The sequence below is a fragment of the Bos taurus genome, chromosome 3, assembly GCF_002263795.3.
Source record: "Bos taurus isolate L1 Dominette 01449 registration number 42190680 breed Hereford chromosome 3, ARS-UCD2.0, whole genome shotgun sequence".
Classification (NCBI taxonomy): Eukaryota; Metazoa; Chordata; class Mammalia; order Artiodactyla; family Bovidae; genus Bos; species Bos taurus.
Genome location: NC_037330.1, coordinates 118,400,430 through 118,420,814, shown reverse-complemented (window position 1 = coordinate 118,420,814; position 20,385 = coordinate 118,400,430). Strand labels below are relative to the sequence as shown.

The 20,385-nt window shown below is 58.4% G+C and overlaps 1 protein-coding gene and 1 long non-coding RNA gene across 9 annotated transcripts in view; one reads left to right on the top strand and one right to left on the bottom strand.

The window, feature by feature from the left end:
- Positions 1-20,385, top strand: part of HDAC4 (histone deacetylase 4) — a 291,684-nt gene that overhangs the window by 92,315 nt on the left and 178,984 nt on the right. The window lies entirely within an intron of this gene.
- Positions 7,067-10,944, bottom strand: LOC101907383 (uncharacterized). Of its 2 annotated transcripts, none has more exons than XR_003034115.2 (3): positions 9,063-10,944; positions 8,364-8,532; positions 7,067-8,209 (listed from the first exon to the last, which is right to left on the bottom strand). It is a non-coding gene; the product is annotated as an uncharacterized lncRNA (long non-coding RNA). The 2 variants fall into 2 exon arrangements; XR_009494044.1 differs by lacking the exon at positions 9,063-10,944 and adding an exon at positions 8,754-8,839.

Sequence of the window (20,385 nt, the reverse complement as noted above, 5' to 3'; positions counted from 1 at the left end):
GTCAGGGTGTGGGGTGTCAGCCAGGGTGTGCAGGGTTCAGTCAGGGTGTGGGGTGTCAGCCAAGGTGTGGGGTGTCTGTCAGGGTGTACAGGGTTCAGTCAGGGTGTGGGGTGTTAGCCAGGGTGTGTGGGGTTCAATCACAGTGTGGGGTGTCAGCCTGGATGTGCAGGGATCAGCCAGGGTGTGGGGTGTCAGCAGGTTGTATGGGGTGTCAGCTGGGCTGTGCAGGGATCAGCCGGGGTGTGGGGTGTCAGCGGGCTGTGTGGGGTTCAGTCAGGGTGTACAGGGTTCAGTTGGGGTGTGGGGTTCAGTCAGGGTGTACAGGGTTCAGTCAGGGTGTGAGGTGTTCAGTCAGGGTGTGGGGTGTCAGGGTGTACAGGGTTCAGTTGGGGTGTGGGGTTCAGTCAGGGTGTACAGGGTTCAGTCAGGGTGTGAGGTGTTCAGCCAGGGTGTGGGGTGTCAGCCAGAGTGTGTGGGGTTTAGTCAGGATGTGTAGTGTCAGCCAGGGTGTCGGGCGTGTCAGCAGGTTGTATGGGGTGTCAGCTGGGCTGTGCAGGGGTCAGCGGGCTGTGTGGGGTTCGGTCAGGATGTGGGGCATCAGCTGGGCTGTGCAGGATCAGCCGGGTGTGGGGTGTCAGCGGGCTGTGTGGCCTTGGCTCTGAGCCTGGTCTGGTGGCCCTGGCCCTGTGTAAACAGGACTCCGGCTGAGCTCCAGGAGCCCTGAGCCCAAGTCTAGGGTGACCCCGTGTCTCATCTGCTCGTTATGTAACGTGACAACACGGGCATGAAATAGAAACCAGATGTCGGGGCGGAGCCGGGAGTCGCTCACCCGCGAGCGCGGCGGCACCACTGGGGTTTCTGCTGCGATCCAGCCCTGTGCCCTGGGAGGCCCGGCTCCGGAGGGCCCAGTCCCGAGACAGAGGCCTGGTGGGAGGTAGGGAGCAGACGCGCAGGCCTCTCTCTACCGGGAACTGCGCGGGGCTTCCTCCGTGCCATGTCGGCTCGTGGTCCTGGGAGGCCCGTGACTTGTTCCCGAGGGCCCTCTTGGATGATGAGGCCAGCGGGGGGTGAGCGGGCTCCCTGCTGCCCCGCCGGCCTCGTGTGCCGGGGCTCGCCTAGGCCGAGACTGCAGGGTGTGGGCCTGGGGCTGGGGAGCGGCCAGAGCGCCTGGTGGGGTCAAGTGGGGGCTGCTGGCAGCTGGCGGAAGGACTGGGGGGGCCCACTCTGGGCGGCTCAGGGCAGCCTCCCACCAGGCCAGGCCCCTCCTGGACGCCCGGAGGCCTCGCTGAGCACCTCTGCCTGGCCCGCACCCGGGGTGCAGGTCCCTGACTCTGTGAAACGTGATAAACAAACTCAGCTTGCCCACCACGTCGAGCCTCCTCCAGGAAACGTCAGGCGGCCACGGGTGGTAGTTTGTCACCCTCGTCTAACAAACGAGAAGATGCCCGTCACTGTTATTTTCTGGAACTTGATCCTCCAGTGGGCCACGGGTTCCGGACTCTCTGTGGAGACCCTTCTGGAAATGGGCCTGTGTTCTTGGCTGTGAGCTTCGTGCCCAGCCTGCTTGAAAAGCTCGCGGAAGTGTTGCCTTCCCAGTAGGAAAGCCCCGGCCGGGAGCCGCTCAGGTCACAGCGTGCTCCTGTGTCCAGGGCCGTCCTGCAGAGCCACAGAGGGACGCGGGCTCCTAGTCCTGAGTATGGATGCCCCTCGGGGTCCTCAGTCTCGTGTATATAAAGTGACCACCAATGCATGGAGTGCTTTCTGGGTGCTGGGCTACAGTGTGTTTTAAAGAGCTTCTTACACAGTCCTCACAGCACTCCTATAAAAGGCGCAGGTGGTCCCCAACATAGGAGGTTCAACTTGACGATGGCGTGAGAGTCATTTGAGGTCAACAGAAACTGTACTTTGAATGATGGTTTTTGCTCTTTTCCGGGTCAGCGGTGGGTCCGACCCCCTCTTGTGATGCTGGGCAGTGCAGCGCCCCCGTCAGCCCCGTGATCCTGGGGAAAGCAACTGATACACTGACAGCCATTCTGTTTTTCAGTCTCAGTGTTCAGTACGTCACACGAGATAGCCAGCGTCTTACTGTGAAGTGGGCTTTGTGTTTGACGGTTTTGCCTGACTGTAGGCTGACGTAAGTGTTCTGAGCACCTTTAAGGTAGGGGGCTAGGCTGTGATGGTCAGGAGGTCACGGTGTTCGGTGCATGTTTGACTGACCATATTCTCAACTTAACGGGATGTAACCCCGTGGTAAGTCAAGGGCAATCTGTGCTTTTAGGACTCCATTTCACAGATGAGGAAACAGAGGCCCAGGGACAGTGAAGGCCTGGCCCAGGCCGTCCCATGGCGGGGTCCCGCCCAGGAAGGGCCTGGAGTTAGTGGGGTCACTTGCATCCAGGTGAACAAGGGGCCTCACTGGGCGTCTGCTGCTGGGCCTGTGTGCTGTCCACCTGTGGACGTCAGAAATGAGGTCAGGAGTCCTGGTGCTGACGGAGCGGGATGCTGTGCAACTGTGTGTGCAGCGACTCCTTAATCCAGGTCCTGGGAGGAGGGTGTGAAACACTGGGACATCTTTATTCCATTTTGTGTGTTCTAAAAGAGAGCTCGAAAAAACCCACCAGCAGCGTTCGGTAGGCCAGATGCGGTCATTAGGAAATGCTCTGAGTAAGGAGAACATCTGAAGCCATTCTCTTGAGCAGGCGTTGCCCTTGACGGAAGAAAAGCGTGTTTAGAATTGCAGATGGTGACGGCGCCGTGGAGCCCGCGTTCTGTAGACGAGGTGGGGGCTGCCAGGTGGCGGGCGGACGCGTCCTTCTGACCCAGGTCCCGGGGTCTCCCTCTGCGGCCCTCAGCCCTCGCGGGCCCCTCGCCTGGATCCCAGCAGTGGCCGCTACACAGCGCTGGGAGGCCGCTGTTGTCTAGGTCTCAGGCTTGGTGGTGTTTTGTTTCTAAATGTGACCCCTTCTTCACGTTCCCAAAAATAGCCCTGCTTCCCTAAGGGTCCTGGGTTTGGCTGCAGCCTGGCTGCGGGCATGGAGCCCACGCCAGGACCTGGGCTGTGCGCCCAGGGCCCTTCTCCCCCTTGGTGTCAGGTTTCCAGACCCTGCTGGGCACCTGAGGCTGGAAGAAAGCAGAGCGTGCAGGGGCCTGGCTTGGAAAGGGACAGCTGACCGCTTGGTCGTGGAGGCTGCCCTGCACTGTCGCTCCTGGAGTGTGGACCGGAGGCCACGGACGGGCCACCCCCAGCCCTGCAGCCCCACAGCCCTGCTGCTGCCCGCTCAACGCCGGGCTCGTAACATCCGGTGCATCTCAAGCCGTTTCCAGAAGCTTCTCCCTGTGAGCAGCCCCTGCCCAGCACAGGGCTCGGTGGGACACAAGGCTGGGTCATCAGTCGTCATCCGGTGCGGGGAGTACTGCCTTGGCTTTCATTGCCCCCCACCCCCGCTCACCGTTCAGAAGCAGACGGGCGCTGGGGCCGGGCTCTGCTGTGTCCGGCGGCCTCGGTCCCACCGTCCTGCTGTCAGCCGAGCCCTTGGGGCTCGCGGGGCAGGGTCCCCGCCCTGACGCCGAGCAGATGTCCTGTGGCTTGTTTGAAGTGAAGAGTGTGTTTTCCAACGTGCGCTTCACGTGCAGTCGTGAAGGCTGTGAAGCTGGGGTGTGTTCAGAGCTGCCTCTGCACTGATAGGCCGAGTGTGGGGCCCAGATGTGTATTCACTCAGGAAGGAGCCCGCAGGCCTGGAGCAGGGGTCAGAGAGGCTGCTGCGCCTTGGCACTCAGCGAGCGAACAGCCTGGCCAGGTCACCTCTCAAGTCCTGGTGCCCATCCTGGAAGTCAGCTCCTGGGTCATCACCACTGACCTCAGGGCCCTGGTTGGCAGCTCACATCCAACCAGTGGACCCTGGGAGCCACTCCAAGCCTGAGCACAGTGCACGAAGCAGTGAGAAACAAGAACAAAACAAGTGGAGACCAGGGATTTGTTCAGAAAAGTGACTTCCTGGGGGAAGAGCTGGGATGCCTGTGACCCCACACTCGTCTTCAGTTTCTAGGAGCAAGACTGACTGGTCTGCCAAATTCTTAGAGCTTGAGTCCCCAAAGCACCGTTTCGATACTTAGACATTAGGCCAGACTGCCCAGAGCACCGGGAATAATCCCCGCTCTGGGATCACCGTCGAGTGAGTTCACCCACAGGTGTCCATTCATCTGGATGCTTCTGTGTCCCAGCTGCCCGAAGGCTTAGCCTGCTGCTGTCCAGCTTCATGGCCTGTGAGGGCAGTGACCGCTGTGTCCCCAAAAGCCTCCAGATAAAGGGAGGTGGAAAAGTGTTTGCCGAAGATTCACCTGTACAAACTCAGAAGTGTGTGTGTGTGTGTGTATGTGTATTTACACTCGAAATACAGGCTTGATCGTTCCATTGGTCTGTCATTGTTCAGTCACTCAGTCATGTCCAACTCCTTGTGACCCCGTGGACTGCAGCACGCCAGGCCTCCCTGTCCATCACCATCTCCTGGAGCTTGCTCACACTCATGTCCATTGAGTCAGTGATGCCATGCAACCACCTCATCCTCTGTCGCCCCCCTTCTCCTCCTGCCTTCAGTCTTTCCCAGCATCAGGGTCTTTTCCAGTGAGTCGGCTCTTTGCATCAGGTGGCCAAAGGATTGGAGCTTCAGCTTCAGTATCAGTCCTTCCAATGAACATTCAGAGTTGATTTCCTTTAGGATGGACTGGTTTGATCTTCTTGCAGTCCAAAGGACTCTCAAGAGTCCTCTCCAACACCACACTTTGAAAGCATCAATTCTTCAGTGCTCAGCCTTCTTTATGGTCTAGCTCCCACATCCATACATGACCACTGGAAAGACCCCAGCTTTGACTGTCCTGAGAGCCCCATTGGTCTAGGGAAGTGAAGCGAAGCTGCACATGTGCAATACTTTGAACATTATTGAAAACCAAAGTTTTTATTTACTCTGCCTACAAATCTGTAACCTTCTAGAATTCATTTTGGAATACTGTTTTGAAAATAGTTCACACAGAAAGTGTTATAGAGAAAGATAGCCCGCCTCCTGCATCAGCTGCCCATGTGTCTGCCTTCACCGTGAGAAACCTAGCCCCTGCAGTGGGTGTGAGCGCTGCCCACTAGGTTGTTGTCCTTACAGTTACAGAACATGGCAGAAGCAGTCAGATGAACATGACTACATTTATGCCGTTTAGATGGATTTATCGCCAGCGGTGAAGAACCCACTGGCCAATGCAAGAGACGTAAGAGACGAGGGTTCAATCCCTGGGTCAGGAAGATCCCCTGGAGGAGGGCATGGCAACCCACTTCAGTATTCTTGCCTGGAGAATCCCATGGACAGAGGAACCTGGCGGGTTACAGTCCATGGGGTTGCAAAGAATTAGACAGGACTGAAGTGACTGAGCATACACATGTGCGTTGTCTGCACTTGAAGGAAGGAACCCTAACTGCCTTCAGCATGTGCCCTCGAGGCAGTGGGTTTGTTTGCCCCACAGGCAGGTCTTGCTAAGACCGGGGCCTGCAGGCCAGGTCCTACCCTCTACATGCCCCCAGCCAACCGCTCCAAATGCCCTTTGCTAGGCTAGAGGGAAGGGGCTTACCTTGAAGACTTTGGCTTGAAGTCATTTGCATTTTTATAGGGCTTTTTTGGTTTGTTTGTTTGTTTTTTGCTAACTTAGAGGATCCCATGTGGAATCCTGTTCCTCTGAGGGCAGAGGCTCTCACTGTCCTTCCTAATCCTCAACAGTTTAGAAAACAGTTACCCGCTGTCCACAGACATGGAGAGCAGCCCTGGGGCTCTTGACTCTGGGGGCCTCAGCACAGGAGCCTGGCAAGGGGGAAACGCTCCTGGGTCAGCTCCTCTTTTAAAACAGCCTCTGGAAGGGGCAGGGCGTTTAGAGGACTTGGGCAGTTAATTCACACCGAGAGTTTAGGATGTTCTGTGTGTTCTGTTATTTCACCTGAGCCTCATGGGAGCCCCAAGAGAGTTAAGCCGGGCCTGGTGCGTTAATCTGCTTTTTCAAATTGTTAATAATGAAAGTGACACCAGGCCGCCATCCAGTATCACTTCGTGCTCACGACCAGTTTACACAGCTTAGCGTGTGTGATCCTCATAGGAGGTAAGAAGATTCCTGCTCCAGGGGCTGGGCTTGTGGGCTCCTGCTGGGTGGAGCAAGGGCCTCCCCAGCTCCATCCTGTGCTGTGCTCTCCATCTTGTGCTGTGCTCTCCATCCTGTACTATGCTCCCTGTCCTGTGCTGTCCTCCCCGTCCTGTGCTCCCATCCTGTGCCGTGCTCCCCTTCCTGTCCCGTGCTCCCCTTCCTGTCCCGTGCTCCCCGTCCTGTGCTGTGCTCCCATCCTGTGCTGTTCTTCCATCCTGTGGTGTGCTCCCTGTCCATCCTGGGCTGTGCTCCCCATCCTGCGCCGATCCTGTTCACGCCTGGGGACCGCTTAGGTAGACCTGGCTGAGGTCAGCGGTCACTGGCAGGGCAGCCGGGCTGGGGTGCAGGCCGTTCAGTCCCAGTGCTGGGCTGTGCCCTCCATGGGTGCTCAGCAAGGCGGGGGGTGAGGCGAGACGGGTCAGGGAGGACCTGGGAGACCTCGGACGCAGTGGAGAAGGGAGTGAGGCCCTGACGCTGGACTGTGCCGGGGACCAGGGCAGGGCCTGCGTCCATGCAGGACACATGGCGGCCAGAGCTTCCGTTAGGAATAAGGAACGAGGCCCCTGGTCGCTGCGGGACACAGTTTACAGATGGCGTTCTGGTCCACCAGGACACTTTCACTTGATGGGCAAATCGTGGAAGCAACTCAACGGGTTGGTTTTCTCAACTGTGAGTTAAAAAAAGAAAAGAGCTGAAAACTCTCTGATGACAAGTGATTTCAAGAAGAGAACAAAGCAAAACAGCTGGAAGATCAACAGAAAAGCAGACCTGGCCCCCGAGGCTCGTCCGCTGTGCTCAGTACCGGCCAGCCTCCACCCTGGGGCAGGCCACACCAGAGACCTTTGGGGTTGATTGCAAAAGAGTGGGAAATATTTCCCTTTACAGAGGACAGGTCTCGAGGAGAGGAAGTGGAATTTTAAGCAGGCACTACAGAAAGACAAAAATAAACACGCTGGAGTAGATAAAAAGTAAGACAGAGCTCCTTCAAATCGTCAAGCCCTAAGGGCTTCCTGAGCCCGGTCCTTAGACCACCGCACACCTGTCTTTGCTCTAGTCCCCAGGCCGGGGCTGAGCGCGGGGGGACAGGCCTGGCCAGCGTCCCCCACACTTAGGTGGGGTCCCCCCCATTGCCCGGGCGTCTGGGTGCCCTCCCAGGCCTCTCTGGCTCCGTTGCCCAGGGCACCAGTCTTTACGTGCTAAACTCGCGGCAGGCCACCCTCGGGCAGAGTGGGTGTTGTCTCTCGGGTGCTGTGATCACGCGGGCCTCTGCAGGACGAACGAGCCCTGGTCGGACGCTCTGCTCAGCAGCCTCACCAGCAGCGGCCCCTTGGTAATGGCTCCGTCTTCCGCTTGCGTTTTTTTGTAAAGAAGCAAATGGATGAAGCGCCAGCAGGACTGAGACACGCGGGCCGGTGTGGAGAGCCCAGCGTGGCCTCTCCCGCTCATGGGGACTTGAGGAGCAGGAGGAGGACAGTCCCTCTGGGGGGACACACAGGCAGGAGGGACATCCTGCAGGAGTGAGAAGCCCACAGTTGCTCCTGATAGTGGCCGGGACAGAGGCTGACTTGTCAGGATGCAGGCGCAGGGAGGGGGCCTTGTTTCACCAGGGGGCCTCGGGCTGGTGTTTACAGGCGATGGAGATAGCTCCCCACCACCACCGCGGAGGTGCTGGTACCCAGCGGCGGAGGTGCAGGCGTCTGGCCCCGTGGGGGGCGGGGAAGGGACAGGGCGGCCCTGGAAGGGTGCTCCCGGCTTGGGGGACCCCTGGGGGGCGGGGTGGGGGTGAGGAGCCCTCGCCTGGGAAGGCGGGTCCTGGAGCAGCTGGGAGCGGATGGGCGGGGTGAGGCTCCCTCATTTCTCCAGCGGCCCCCGCCGCTGCCAGCATCAACCGTGGACGGGGAGGAAGGGGAGGGCCGCGTGCCGACCATGGGCTGGCTGCACTTCGGGGTTCTCATGCCCATTCTGCACGCAAACTCGGTCAGATTAATCCGTGTGTGCAGCAGAGTCGACTCTTTGAGAGGGCTTTTTCCCTGCTCACCTGGAAGAAGAGGAAAGACCCTGATAGAGTGGTGCTTAGTGAGGAAGAGCCCTCCCCCCCGACCTCTGAACCAGGCCGTCCAGGTCCAGGTGGGGGTGGGGGTCTCACCTCCACAGTGGAGACCACCTGCCGCGTGTGGCTGTCCAGCACTTACGTGTGGCCGGTGCAACCGAGGAGCCAAGTTTTCATTTTCCTTTTAATTGATTTCAGGGTTAGTTGTCACAGGTGGGTCGTGGCTCCCACACTCCAGCTGTGAGCAGGGCTCCAGGCTGAGGGCTTTCTCCAGCTATTGGAAAATACCCCGCTGACTCCTTTCGAGTTTCCTGATGGGGATAAAAAAGGAGGGGGCTTGTTTGGGGATGGGACGCTCTTTAAATGATCCTGCTGCGCTGGGTCTTAGCTGTGGCAGGCGGGATCCCGATCCCTGACTGGGGACTGAACTCGCGCCCGTCACTGGAGTGCTCAGTCGTAACCCCTGGACCGCCAGGGGAGCCCCGGGAGTGGGGCACTCTTGACAGGGGCCGCCTGGGCAGCTCCTTCTCACCGCCGTTAGGAGGGCGGGCAGGGCACGTCCTGAGCCCCTGGGGGGTCGCCCCCGTTCTGGGGCGCGGCCATCTGGCCCCAGCGGTGTGACGGAAGCGGGGGTCGCTGAGGGACCGGGGAGAAGTCCTGGGGCCGCGGCGCCTGCCCCACCCCTCTGCCCCGTCTCAGCTGTGTCCTGTCACCGGCCCTCTCGGGTTACAGCGGGAGCAGGGCGGGACGCCGGCCGCGCAGGCAGACGGCGTCCAGATGGGCCTTCTCCGGCCGGAGCCAGTGAGCCCGCAGGAGCCACGGCCAGCGGAGACAGACCCACCTCGTGGGCCCAGCCCGGGCCCTTCTCACGCGGGGAGGCGTCTGCTGCGGCTGTGCGGACGGTCGGCAGTTCCTCGGCCCGTAAGTGACCGCCAGCCACCAGCCTGTGAGGCGTCGGTGCCGGCGTGCGGGTGTCCCGCGGCGTGCGGGTGTCCCTCCGCTGCGCGCGTGTGGCCGGAGGCCCCAGCCCCGCCCGCCGCCCCTCGTTTCTGATGCCTGAGCGTCTGCGTGCGCCCGGGCCGCGCACAGAGTTCCTTAAGGTGCCGAGATCACTTCCAGCCCTTTGCGCTCCCTGCGAGGCCTCTGTCCAAAGCAGTTGTGCTCGGCGCGGCCGCCCTTCCTAAAGGAAAAAGAGGTTGTGGGGGCTCTTCTCTGGTGGCAGGCTGCCAGCCAATCCCAACTTCTAAATACGTGACAAAGGAGGGGGTTTTCCCGACTCGTGTGTCTGTAAGGGAAGAATGTCGTCCACTGCATGACACGGTTAAGTCTATGAGAGAATCTCAGTAGTTACGTGGAAATGGTTCTGAAGTTGTATTCCTCTGCGGTGAGTGTCCCGGCACCTGCGGGCGAAGTGTGTTGACGTGTGCATCGTCGGGCTCTGGGTACCTGAGCTGGGCTGTGGTTTCGGGGCTTGTGGACGTGATCAGATGTCCGTCTGTGTCGCTCAGGCCCAGGCTGCTGGCTGGCATTTAGATAAAGCAGACTTTAGCAGAAGGACAGCTGTGAAGATAAGTGAGGACTCTCCTGCACAGTGCGTCCCACCGGGGGACTCGCCCGCTCGAGTGATGATGGTGACAGAGGGGCCTCAGCCCTGGGGGGTTCAGGGTGTGCACACTTGAGCTGAAGAGCCCCAGGGTGCCCCCTGAGAGGCGAAGGCTGGGGTGTTTGTGGTTCTGACTGTGAGTCAGGTTCTGGAAGCGTCTGCCCACTCCCTCGTGATGCCCGGGTGGGCTGCCAGCCGCCGCTCACCCGGGGGCCAGCCAAACCCAGTCCCAGAGCCTGGCTGCGGTCCCGGCCTGGCTGCTTCCGGATGCCCCGCCCTCACCCTGCGGTGCCCCGAGCTCGCTGCCCTCCTGGAGTTTGGTGAGAAGTGTTTGGTTTGGTGTTTCTGGTTCGTGGTTTAGTCTTTGGCGTTTGCTTTTGATCCTGAGGGTGTGCTGCATGTGCGTCCACCTGTGCTGGGCTCAGCAGACTCGCACGCCCGGGCCACGTGGGTCTCTCTCCTGTGCTTCCCTCAACCTCTGTCCCTCCTGGGCATCTTCTCGTGCCTGTGGTGCTGTGGGCAGACGCGTGCACAGCGGCAGTGGGCGTAATGGGGGCAGCCGCCCCGCGGTTAGGAGACCTTCGACCCAGCTGCGTTGGGAATTAGCTGCCACTCGCTGGGCCTCAGTTTGCTCCAGGATTCTGGGGGTGAACACAGCCTTCGGAAAGTCTCTCTCCGTGTCTGAGGTCAGGCAGCCTGGTGGGTCAGAGAGTCCGGTGGGCCTCAGCAGGGAGGTCTGGAGCCGCAGTGGCCGGCATTTCCACGGGCAGCGAGGTTTCTGCGGGGCGGGCCTGGGGGATGCTGGCGTGGCCTGCTCCCCACGGAGCTTCATCAGCTCATGAGCCTGGAGCGGTGGAGAGGGCTCCTGCGGACATGCTGTCCTCTGGGTAGAGGGGCCGTGGACACAGGCTCGTGGTCACAAGGACTGACCGCTGGTCTGAACCTGGGCTCGGAGCCTCTGCTCTGCCCTGGTCTGTTCCATATCTGAAACCACGAGCTCAGTTCACCAGACACACAGGTAAAGGCCGAGTGCTCCCCTCTCTGCAGGCTGTGACCCTGCTGCACCTGGGCACAGAATGCGGTGCCCACCCCGAGCCCTGGTCCCCGCGTACCTGTGCTGAGCTCACGGCGTCAGGCAGGCTGGTTTGTGGCTTCCCAAAGGGCAGGGCTGCCAGGCACAGCCCCTGAGAGGGCGGGGGTCCCTCTTGCGAGGCCTGTTCTCTGAGCAGACCCTGCATCCGTGGAGTCTGGGTGCCCCTGGTCCCCGTATTGGGGAAAGTGCACACCCCCGTGGGAAATGGGAAGTGTAGAGGCTGCCTGGCCACTCATTCTGATCCCCACTTACTCCATGCAGAGCTAAGAGCCTCGCTGGGTCAGGGAGCAGGCTGGGAGGGGACCCGAGACTGGGAGAGGATCAGGCCAGGAGGGGACCTGGGCCCGGAGGGGGACCCAGACTGGGAGGGGGTCCAGGCTGGGAGGGGACCCGGGTTCACAGGGCTGTCTGATGTTCCTGCCCTGGGGGGGCCTCCCCGCCGGGTGAGAGCACAGCCCAGCCTTTATATTAAGTAGCATAAAATTAATTCATTGTTTTAAATACAAAAATAAACAGAAATGAACGTTTTGTTATTTTTTTTTCCTGAGCCCCAGGGAACATCTTTTGGAAGCCATCGAGATCACTGTGTCATTTCTTTGGCAAGAATAATCAAATATTGAATGTCAAGGAAAATTAGAGCAAATAGTTCCAAGACCGTCTGATTCATACAGGCCTGATGAGCAGGTTTCACCATCAATCCAGTGTTTTCTAAACGTGTCCGCCAGCCCCCTCTGCTCAGATGCAGAGCCCCAACCCTGGGGCTCCTCCTCAGCCCCACAGAGCTGGTCCGCAGGGTCCAGTGTGTGACCAACACCCAGTCCACTATCCCCGGGCGGTCAGGGAGTCCTGCCTAGGTTTCTGATTTAATGACTGATGTTCAAGAAAGAGAGTCAGAAATTATCAGATAAATGCTAAGTGCAAAAAAAAAAAAAAAAAAGCAGTGAAGGTTCTCTTAAATGCCAGCCAGCACTGTGGCCCTGACTGCAGGAAGCCCTGCAGGGGCCCCAGGAAAGACGGTGACCTTTAGAGGCTGAGCGTTGCTCAGTTCAGCCGGCCGTCTGCGTGGAAAATGCAGACAGCAACCAGCGGGACCGGGAGAAACCCTCGGGCCGTGGCGCTGCAGGTGGCGGGCCGGGCCGGGCCTCTGCGGACTCGGCGCAGCACCATGCTCTGGGGCTCGGGGTGAAGACCCTCCATGCCTGAGCGTGCCACGTGTGCCTGTGTGTGTGGCGTGTGTGCTGCACGCGTGCTTCCTTTCCATCGATGCCAGTGGAGGGCCCGGGGTGGTGTGGTCCCCCCTGCTTAGGCTCCTGCCAGGGTGCTGTCCTTGCCTTCCACTGACCCTCTGGGCCTCAGTGGGGTCATCTGTAGAATGCGTGCTCACGTCCTCAAAGATTGGAGTCCCCGCTTGGGAGCTCCAAATCCCTGCCCCTGACTTCAGGGCTGGTTTGGACCCGGGGACCCGTCAGAAGCCACTGCAAGTGAAGCGCGAGTGTGTGACCAAGCAGGGAAGTGTCTTAGAATGTACGTCACAGGGCTCTCCATTCCCGAGACGCTCCCCACCTGGTTTGGAATACAGGTGGCTGCCCCTGCAGTCTATTCTTGGAGAAAATTGTCGGTGGTTTGGGCGAGGACATCTTACTTAAGAAATTAAATGAAGCTCAACGGGAACTGTCAACTGGACACAAAACAGGAAAGCTTTAGGGAAGTTCAAGCATGGAGGAAGTGAGAGATTATACGATAATTAAGACGAGAGCATTCTCTTTGAAGAAGCAAGGGTGCTTTGTCCTTTTTCGATTGTAAAGATGGGAACTGTTTATTGCAGGACATTTTTAAGAGAGTAAAAGCTGGTGCCTCCTGTCCCCTCCTCACCAGATCACGGGGGTCAGCGCTGCGACCACGTGGGATGGCCTTTTGCAGCCCCTTCCCTCGCATCCTCCCTGTTCTGGTATTTCTGCAGGCCGGCTTCTGGGTGACTGTGAGGTTTGCTAGTTTGCCCCTCACATGGACGGTTGCCATCATCACCTTTATCAGGGCCAGGGGACCCTCCATGATAGCTGGCCTCCAGAGCGGTGCTGGCGGGCGTCATCCCGAGCTGGCCTGGCACATCCCCTGCCTCTGGGCATGGGCAGTCTGCAGGTGACCTGTGGGATGCGAACAGGAGCAGACCCCTTCTGCCTGCTGCCCGGTGTCACCAGGACTGAGCAGGGACACCCACGGTGACCGTGAGGGAGACGCAGAGGAGCCGAGGCTAGAGCGGGTTCCCCCCCCCACCCCGCCCCCACCTCACCCCCAGGCCCTTCTGTGTCCTGCCGTGCACCCTGGCCTGAGCCTCGCCTGCCGTGGACTCTGGGGCCTGGGGACAGGGCTTCGTGTGCCCAACTGTTCCCGCTGTTGTTCCCCCACCGCGGAAATGACGGCTCACCCCCAGAATCTGGCCTGATGGGCGCATGGACGGGCCGCTGCTCATGAGAGGGGCCTGCTCCGTGTGCGGCAGATGGTGGCGGGGTGACTGCTGGAACGGCCCAGCGCTTTCTAGAAGCTTGTGTCCCCTCTCGCTGCAGTACTTGGATGACTTGATGTCACCCTGTTGCCTTTAGCTGCCGGGGCCCCAGAGGTGCTTAGCGAGTGAGTGTAGTTCGATGTTTTCTCGCTGAGGTCCGAGGAAGCATGGGGCTGGCGTGCCTGTCTTCAGGGTGCTCGTGCTGCCCATGTAGACCTGTTAGCCTCACAGGCTCAGTGCCGGGGGGTGCTGGGCGGCAGGGCAGGGGCTGGGGGGCATGCCCAGCGCTCCCTGAGCCCTGGTGGAGGGGGCCGCCACGGACCTCAGGCACAGCCTGGCGGCCCCAGCGGCTTCCGAGGGCCTGTCTGGACCCTGTTCCTCTCCGTGGTCCCCCGCCTCCGCCATGCTCAGGTCCTGGCTCCTATAGGTGCAGAGGCGGGGTCCACTGCTTCAGCAGTGCCAGGGCCCCCAAGTCTGAGGGCCCTGGAAGCCCTGGATTGCAGGCCTGCCGTCTGGGGCCCTGTCTGTGCTCCCCTGGCAGGTTCCTATCCGCCTGGACTGCAGGGCGGCTCTTCTAAGACGGGGTTTTCTGGGACCCCGGATCTTACAAGATGTTTACCCTCACCTGAAAAGCTGCCAGGGGACCGGGTCGGGCATCTGAACCCAGCAGAGTCCTTCTTAAAGGACCCACTCCAGCCTGCTGTTGGAGCAGCCTGCTCCTGGTCCTCTCAAGGAGGACGAGTCCGAGGGGCGACTGAGCAGGAGGCGGCAGCAAGAGGGACGCTGTCCCCAGGGCCGGCTGGCAGGGACCTGGGGCCAGTTCCTGGGAAGCCTGCCGGGTGGGCAGCCCTGCCTCATTTCTGGAGGGGTGTGCAGCTCCTTATTATTATTTTTACTTCTAAAGGTAAAAGTACATCTTGTGGGGCTTCCCGTTTGTTGTTTGGATGGTAACTAACGCGGGAAGTTCGTTTCCCACCCGGCGTCCTGCATGCGCTCTGCTCTGAGTGCTAACAGGCTGACGTTTCAAGGGGGCCGTCCATCCCACATCGCCCGGAAACACCTCCTGGCTCCTGGGAGCTTCTCCTACTCCAAGTACAGAGAGAAAAACTGGAACCTGTGTTTTCCCTGCCTGCCCCCCCACCAACTCACTGCTACCAGTGAGTGGAAAACCGGGGTGGTCCAGAGTGACACATGTTTTTTTGACTAGCCTGCTCTTTAACGTCCAGGTTAAAGATCAGTTTCTTCTGCAACTGAAGTTAAACATTTTAAATAATGTCGGGGTCGGGGGGTGGTGCCTTGTGTCTCCCAGGCCCTGCCACGGCCGGCAGCTGTGTCCAGGGCCGGGACGCCTGCTCCAGCAACGCCTTGGCCCGGCGCCCCCTCCCTCGGCCCGTCGTTGGCACGCTCACCCTCCGCTGCCGTCCGCACCCAGGTGTTCCGGCAGCCTTGGCGTCACGCCTCAAACAAACAACAAACACTGAAAGGGTTTATGTTCTCAGCCAGAGGAGCAGCCAGAGCCCCGGGTTTACTGCGTGGCCGGCGGGGCCCTGGGCCCAGCCAGGCGGTGACGGTGCTGAGCCGCGGGCCGTCTGCACGGGTGTCCCGGGAAGGGCTCTGCTCTTGGACCCCAGGGCCCGGGGGCTCACAGCTGCCCCAGCACCCGTGTCTCGGCCCCGCCCCGCCCTCCAGCCTGGGCCGGGCCGAGACAGCTTCCTGCTCAGGGAGCCGCTGGTGCTGCGGGCACTGAGCAGCACCCTGGGAACTCCCCTGGTCAAGGCTCTCCATCCTCATGCAGGGCAGCCAGCTGGCACCCAGAGCGGCACCCACTCTCTGGAGCTCCCAGGCCCTTTTCTCCAAGGTGCAGGCGGATGTTTGAAACCTTCTTGACGATATTTAAATGTGGACTTGGGAGAACAAAGCGAAAAAGCACCCACATAGATGTCTCCAGGGCTGCCCCCCCCCCGCCCAAACCTGCCAACCCGGGCTGTGAAGTAGAAATTAACCTAAATTAGGAAGATAATTGTTCCCATGTTAATTGCAGGTTGTCCTCTAAAGCTGTTTTCATTTGTGAGGTCTCAGCGGCAGGCTGGCGTCGGGCCCGCCGGGGCCTTCCTGCACGCTGGGGCCCCGGAGCCCGGGTTCCAGAAGCCAGCGGTCGAATCCGGGCGTTTCCCGAGCCAGCCTCCTGCTCCACGGATGCTCCCCAAGTCCCTACTGCCGGCTGCGTGTTCCCACAGACCCCTTGGCCCAGCAAACCCCAACAAAGGGCTACGAGGCTGCCTTGCAACACAGGCGACATAAAGAAACAGGCGGCTATTTTCGGCCCCGGCGCTGTCACAGCTGTGCGGGGCTGGCCCAGCGCTGGTAGGCGGCGATGACCTAAAACCTTCTTGGAATAGGCTTCACGGTAAGGATCGTGTCCAGCGGGCCTGGGACGGTTCTCTTGGGGTTTTTCTTTGTCAGGAGCTTGGCTTTCTATTTGGAAGAGCCGTTAGAATGTGGGGTCAGCCGTGTCCTGTGCAGCACCACCAGATGTAGGCTTGGCTTCTGAGGTGCTTTTTTCCTGTTTTCATCAGTCCTTACTGGATAAAAGCCTTGAAGGAGAAGAAAACCCAACCCCAGTGCTCCCTGTGTGGTGAATAATCGCTGGTGAATGATGTGGCCCGTCTCCCCCAGCCCTTCCCAGCGGCTGTGCAGGAACAGTGTGATGGTGGATGCAGTCGTGTGTGTGCACGTGTGTGCACATGCGTGTGCCTACATGGGTCTTGTGCACGTGTGTATGTGCACATGTGCGCCTGTGTGTGCACGAGGGCGGCCCTCCCTGGCTGCAGCTCGCCCTGTCTGTCCTGCCTGCTCTGCAGACCACTCCTCCACATCCTCTGTCCCTCCATACTCTCGGGGGGGGGACATCTCCAGGTCATCGGTTTCACCCGCTCCTGCCCTTCAGCAGGTGAGACAGGCTGCTCGTGGATCTTGTGTGTTCCACATCAGTGCTGCTGGGCGTCCCATAGCCTGACCGTGTTATGGTCTCAAAGTTGACTCAGAAGGTAGGGAAGTGGGTATGAGGAAGTCTGATCATTTGGAAAATGTTAGCTCACACTTGGAAAAGAAATAGCAAATTAAATTTACTGGAAGTCGTTGACACATTTGAGATTTTAAATGGAGAGTTTCTGTTGGTGAAGCCTGTTTGGAGCGAGAACGTGCATCCTTAAGTCCCAGTAGCTTCTTCTCTGGGGCGCTCCAAGTAGAAAGCGCCACGAACGTGCATCCTTAAGTCCCGGTAGCTTCTTTGGGGCGCTCCAAGTAGAAAGCGCCACGCTTCTCTGCGGCTGACGGAGCCCTGTTCACTTTGTTGTTGTCGTTTAGACGCTCAGTGGTGTCCGACTGTTTTGAAACCCCGTGGGGTGTTGGGAGCAGGAAGACCGAGTGTATGGAGGGGTGTCTTTAGAGGCCAGGCAGAGTCACCTGGGGCGGCCAGCCCCGTGTCGGGCTTGGGGTGCTGCTCCAGGCCCTCGTGGGCTCCCATGTCTGGCGGGTGAAGTCAGGGCCCACCTCGCGGCCTCGCTGCTCCCGACCGGGGCTCCTCGCTGCGAATCGCACTCGTCCCTTGATTTTCTGCAGCATGGTCCTGGGCACACGGTTGGGGTTCACTGGAGGCTTAGCAAGCATGTCGACGTTCACCCTTGCCATCTCCTGTTTGACCGCTTCCAATTTGCCTTGATTCATGGACCTAACATTCCAGGTTCCTATGCAATATTGCTCTTTACAGCATTGGACTTTGCTTCCATAACCAGTCACATCCACAGCTGGGCGTTGCTTTTGCTTTGGCTCCGTCTCTTCCTTCTTTCTGGAGTTATTTCTCCATTCTTCTCCAGTAGCATATTGGGCACCTACTGACCTGGGGAGTTCACCTTTCATTGCCATATCTTTTTGCCTTTCATACTGTTTCATGCTGTTCATAATACAGACAAGTGGTGTGCAGAACTTGTTCGTCCAAAATTATGACTTGCCCGCACCAAAAAGAGCCTTTCCTTTTGTAGTTAATGCTTATTAAAAACAGGACACCAAAGAAAACCTGCCAAACCTCAAGGTCATGGAGGTCACGTTGGATAGTTCCCTTCTGTAACTTTTTTCTCCTGACAGTGAATTTTCTTATTTAAAATTGCGATAAAATACACACAACATAAAATTTACCATTTTGGCCATTTTTTAAACTTATTAGACTTTGGGTTTTTAGAACACTTTTAGCTTTATGGGAAAATTGAGACATGACAAAGAATTCCCATAGACCCGCTCCCTGGTACTCAGTTCTGTTACTAACGTCTTGCATCAGTATGGCACGTTTCTCGTTGTTCAGTCACTCAGCCGTGTCCGACTCTGCGACCCCAGGGACTGCAGCCCGCCAGGTTCCCCTATCCTTCACCATCTGCTGGAGCTTGCTCAAACTCATGTCCATTGAGACGGTGATGCCATCCAGCCATCTCATCCTCTGGGGCCCGCTTCGCCTCTTGTCCTCAATCTTTCCCAGCATCAGGAACCAATGTGTGCGTGCCGACTCTGTGTCGTATCGGACTCTTTGAGACCCTAGGCCCGCCAGGCTCCTCCGTCCGTGGGATTCTCCAGGCAGGAATGCTGGAGTGGGTTGCCATTTCCTTCTCCAGGGGATCTTCTCACCCAGGGGTCGAACTCAGATTTCCTGCGTTATAGGCAGATTTTTTACCATCTGAGCTACCAGGAATGCCCCAGTGAACCAATACGGATGCATAATCATTTTATGTGATTCTATAATGATAGACACATGACATTATGCATGTGTCAAAACCCGCAGAACTGTACCAAGAGGGAACTTCAGTCTCTCCTGTGACTGTTCGTTGTGTCTCTCACAGGAAGTCTTTGACTGCTGTGGGCTGCGCAAGGCAGGGGTCGGTTCCATTTTCTTGATCACGAGCTATCCCACGCCTCCCTGCTCTGTCCCTCTCCTCCAAGGGTCCCAGCGCCCCTGGCCTGACCCCACAGATGGAGTTCACTGGACATGTTCCTCTAAAAAACTGAATTGGAAATTTCATTGGAATTGCATTGAACATACGGATGAGTTTGGGGAGAATTGGCATCTTTATCACATCTTCCCCTTTCTTTGATTGCTTTTTCACTGATTAGATCTTTTAATAGATTTTTCATAATTTTCTCCATACAGACCTTGCACATTTTAGGTTATATTTATGTACAAATATATATAAATATGTGTGTGCGTGCTTAGTCACTCCGTTGTGTGCGACTCTTTGCAACCCCAGGATTCTGCCTGCCAGGCTCCTCTGTCCATGGAATTCTCCAGGCAAGAATACTGGAAACCGTTCTCTTTTCCATGGGGTCTTCTTGACCCAGGCATTGAACCCGGGTCTCCTGCACTGAGGTGGATTCTTTACTGTCTGAGCCACCAGGAAGCCCTGTAACGTTAAGATACCTTTTTTTGTTGTTGTTTTAAAGCAATTTGTCCATTTCATCTAAATTTTCACTTTGGTAGCAATGGAGTTTTTCAGTGGTATTTTCTTATTGTTTTGAATCTCTGCTGGATTTGTAGTTACGCGCCCATATCCTTCTTTCTGAGTAATCTCTGTTAAATTTTCAGGAACCAGGTTTCTATGCCTGGTGGGCTTAGCTGTTAGTGAGCGCCAGGTTTTAGGGTTTCTCGTCTTCCTGCTCCTTGCTCTGGGTGTCGTCTGTGTTCTTTCTCTCGTTTCTGGGCTTGGGTGGACCGCTCACTCCTTCCCAGCCCTCCTTCTGCAGAAAGTCGCACGTGTCCTTCGAGTGCAGCGTGCTGTGCATCCACGCTCAGCATCTTTCTTTACATTCCGTCACCGTGATCGTATCCGCCCGTGGTGTGATGGCAGGAGAAGGCACTCACCTCCATCCAGGCCACCCCCACCGAGGGATTCGACAGACCACCTGACCCATCCTCCTCAACTGCCAAGGCCGCCAGCAAGGAGGAGTGTCCTGGGACCCGGGACAGCCGAGGAACCAAGGGGACGTGATGACTGAACGTCATCTGAAGTCCTGGGTGGGGTCCTGGGACGGCAGGAGGGTGTTGGGGGAAAACAGAGGATCCTGAGCAAAGTACAGGCTTCAGTTAACGATGGCCTGTCACTGCTGGTTCACTCGTCACTAATGCTGTGTCCCTGGGAGCTCAGCTGGTAAAGAATCCACCTGTAATGCAGGCGACCCGGATTGATTCCTGGGCCGGGAAGATCCGCTGGAGAAGGGAAAGGCCACCACTCCAGTATTCTTGCCTGGAGAATCTCATGGACAGAGGAGCCTGGTGGGCTACAGTCCATGGGGTCCCAAGAGTCGGACACGACTTAGCGACTAAAGAGAGAGACACACACACACGCGTACATGTGCACAGATACACACGGGGAGAAGACGTGGAGGACTCTGTAGTCACTGGTAACAAGGGCAGCTTGGGGGATGTCTCTGGGTCATCAGGGACTCCGGGTCCCAGCGGAAGGCCCGTGTGTGACCCTTCGCAGGGCGGTCTCCTCCCGCCCTCTGCGCTGCTGTGAGCTGGTGCTGAGTCGGGGCTGGTGGGGGCCAGCAGCAGCCCGCGTCATCCGTCACGTGCTCTCGCCCCTTGGAGGGACCAGCGGGCTGGACTCAGTCATCGTACCCAGGCCATGCCCAGAAGCAGCTCTGTGCTGCTCCACATCCCTGGGGGACGTTCACCTGCAGGGGACTTGGGGCAAAGGTGTTTGGGTCTGAGGCTGGCTTCTTTGGCTGAGCGTCACGGGGGATGCGGCACGCTGGCCTCTGCCTCTGTCCCTGCCTCGGGGGCCGTCGGCTCGATTACAAATGGGAGAATGTGAAGGAAGAATTTCCAGATGACCAACATGTCTTCCAGGGCTGACAAAGCGGAGCCGGGCGTGTCTCGGGTGTGTCAGAACTTTGGTCACTGTGCAAGCCGCAGACAAGCC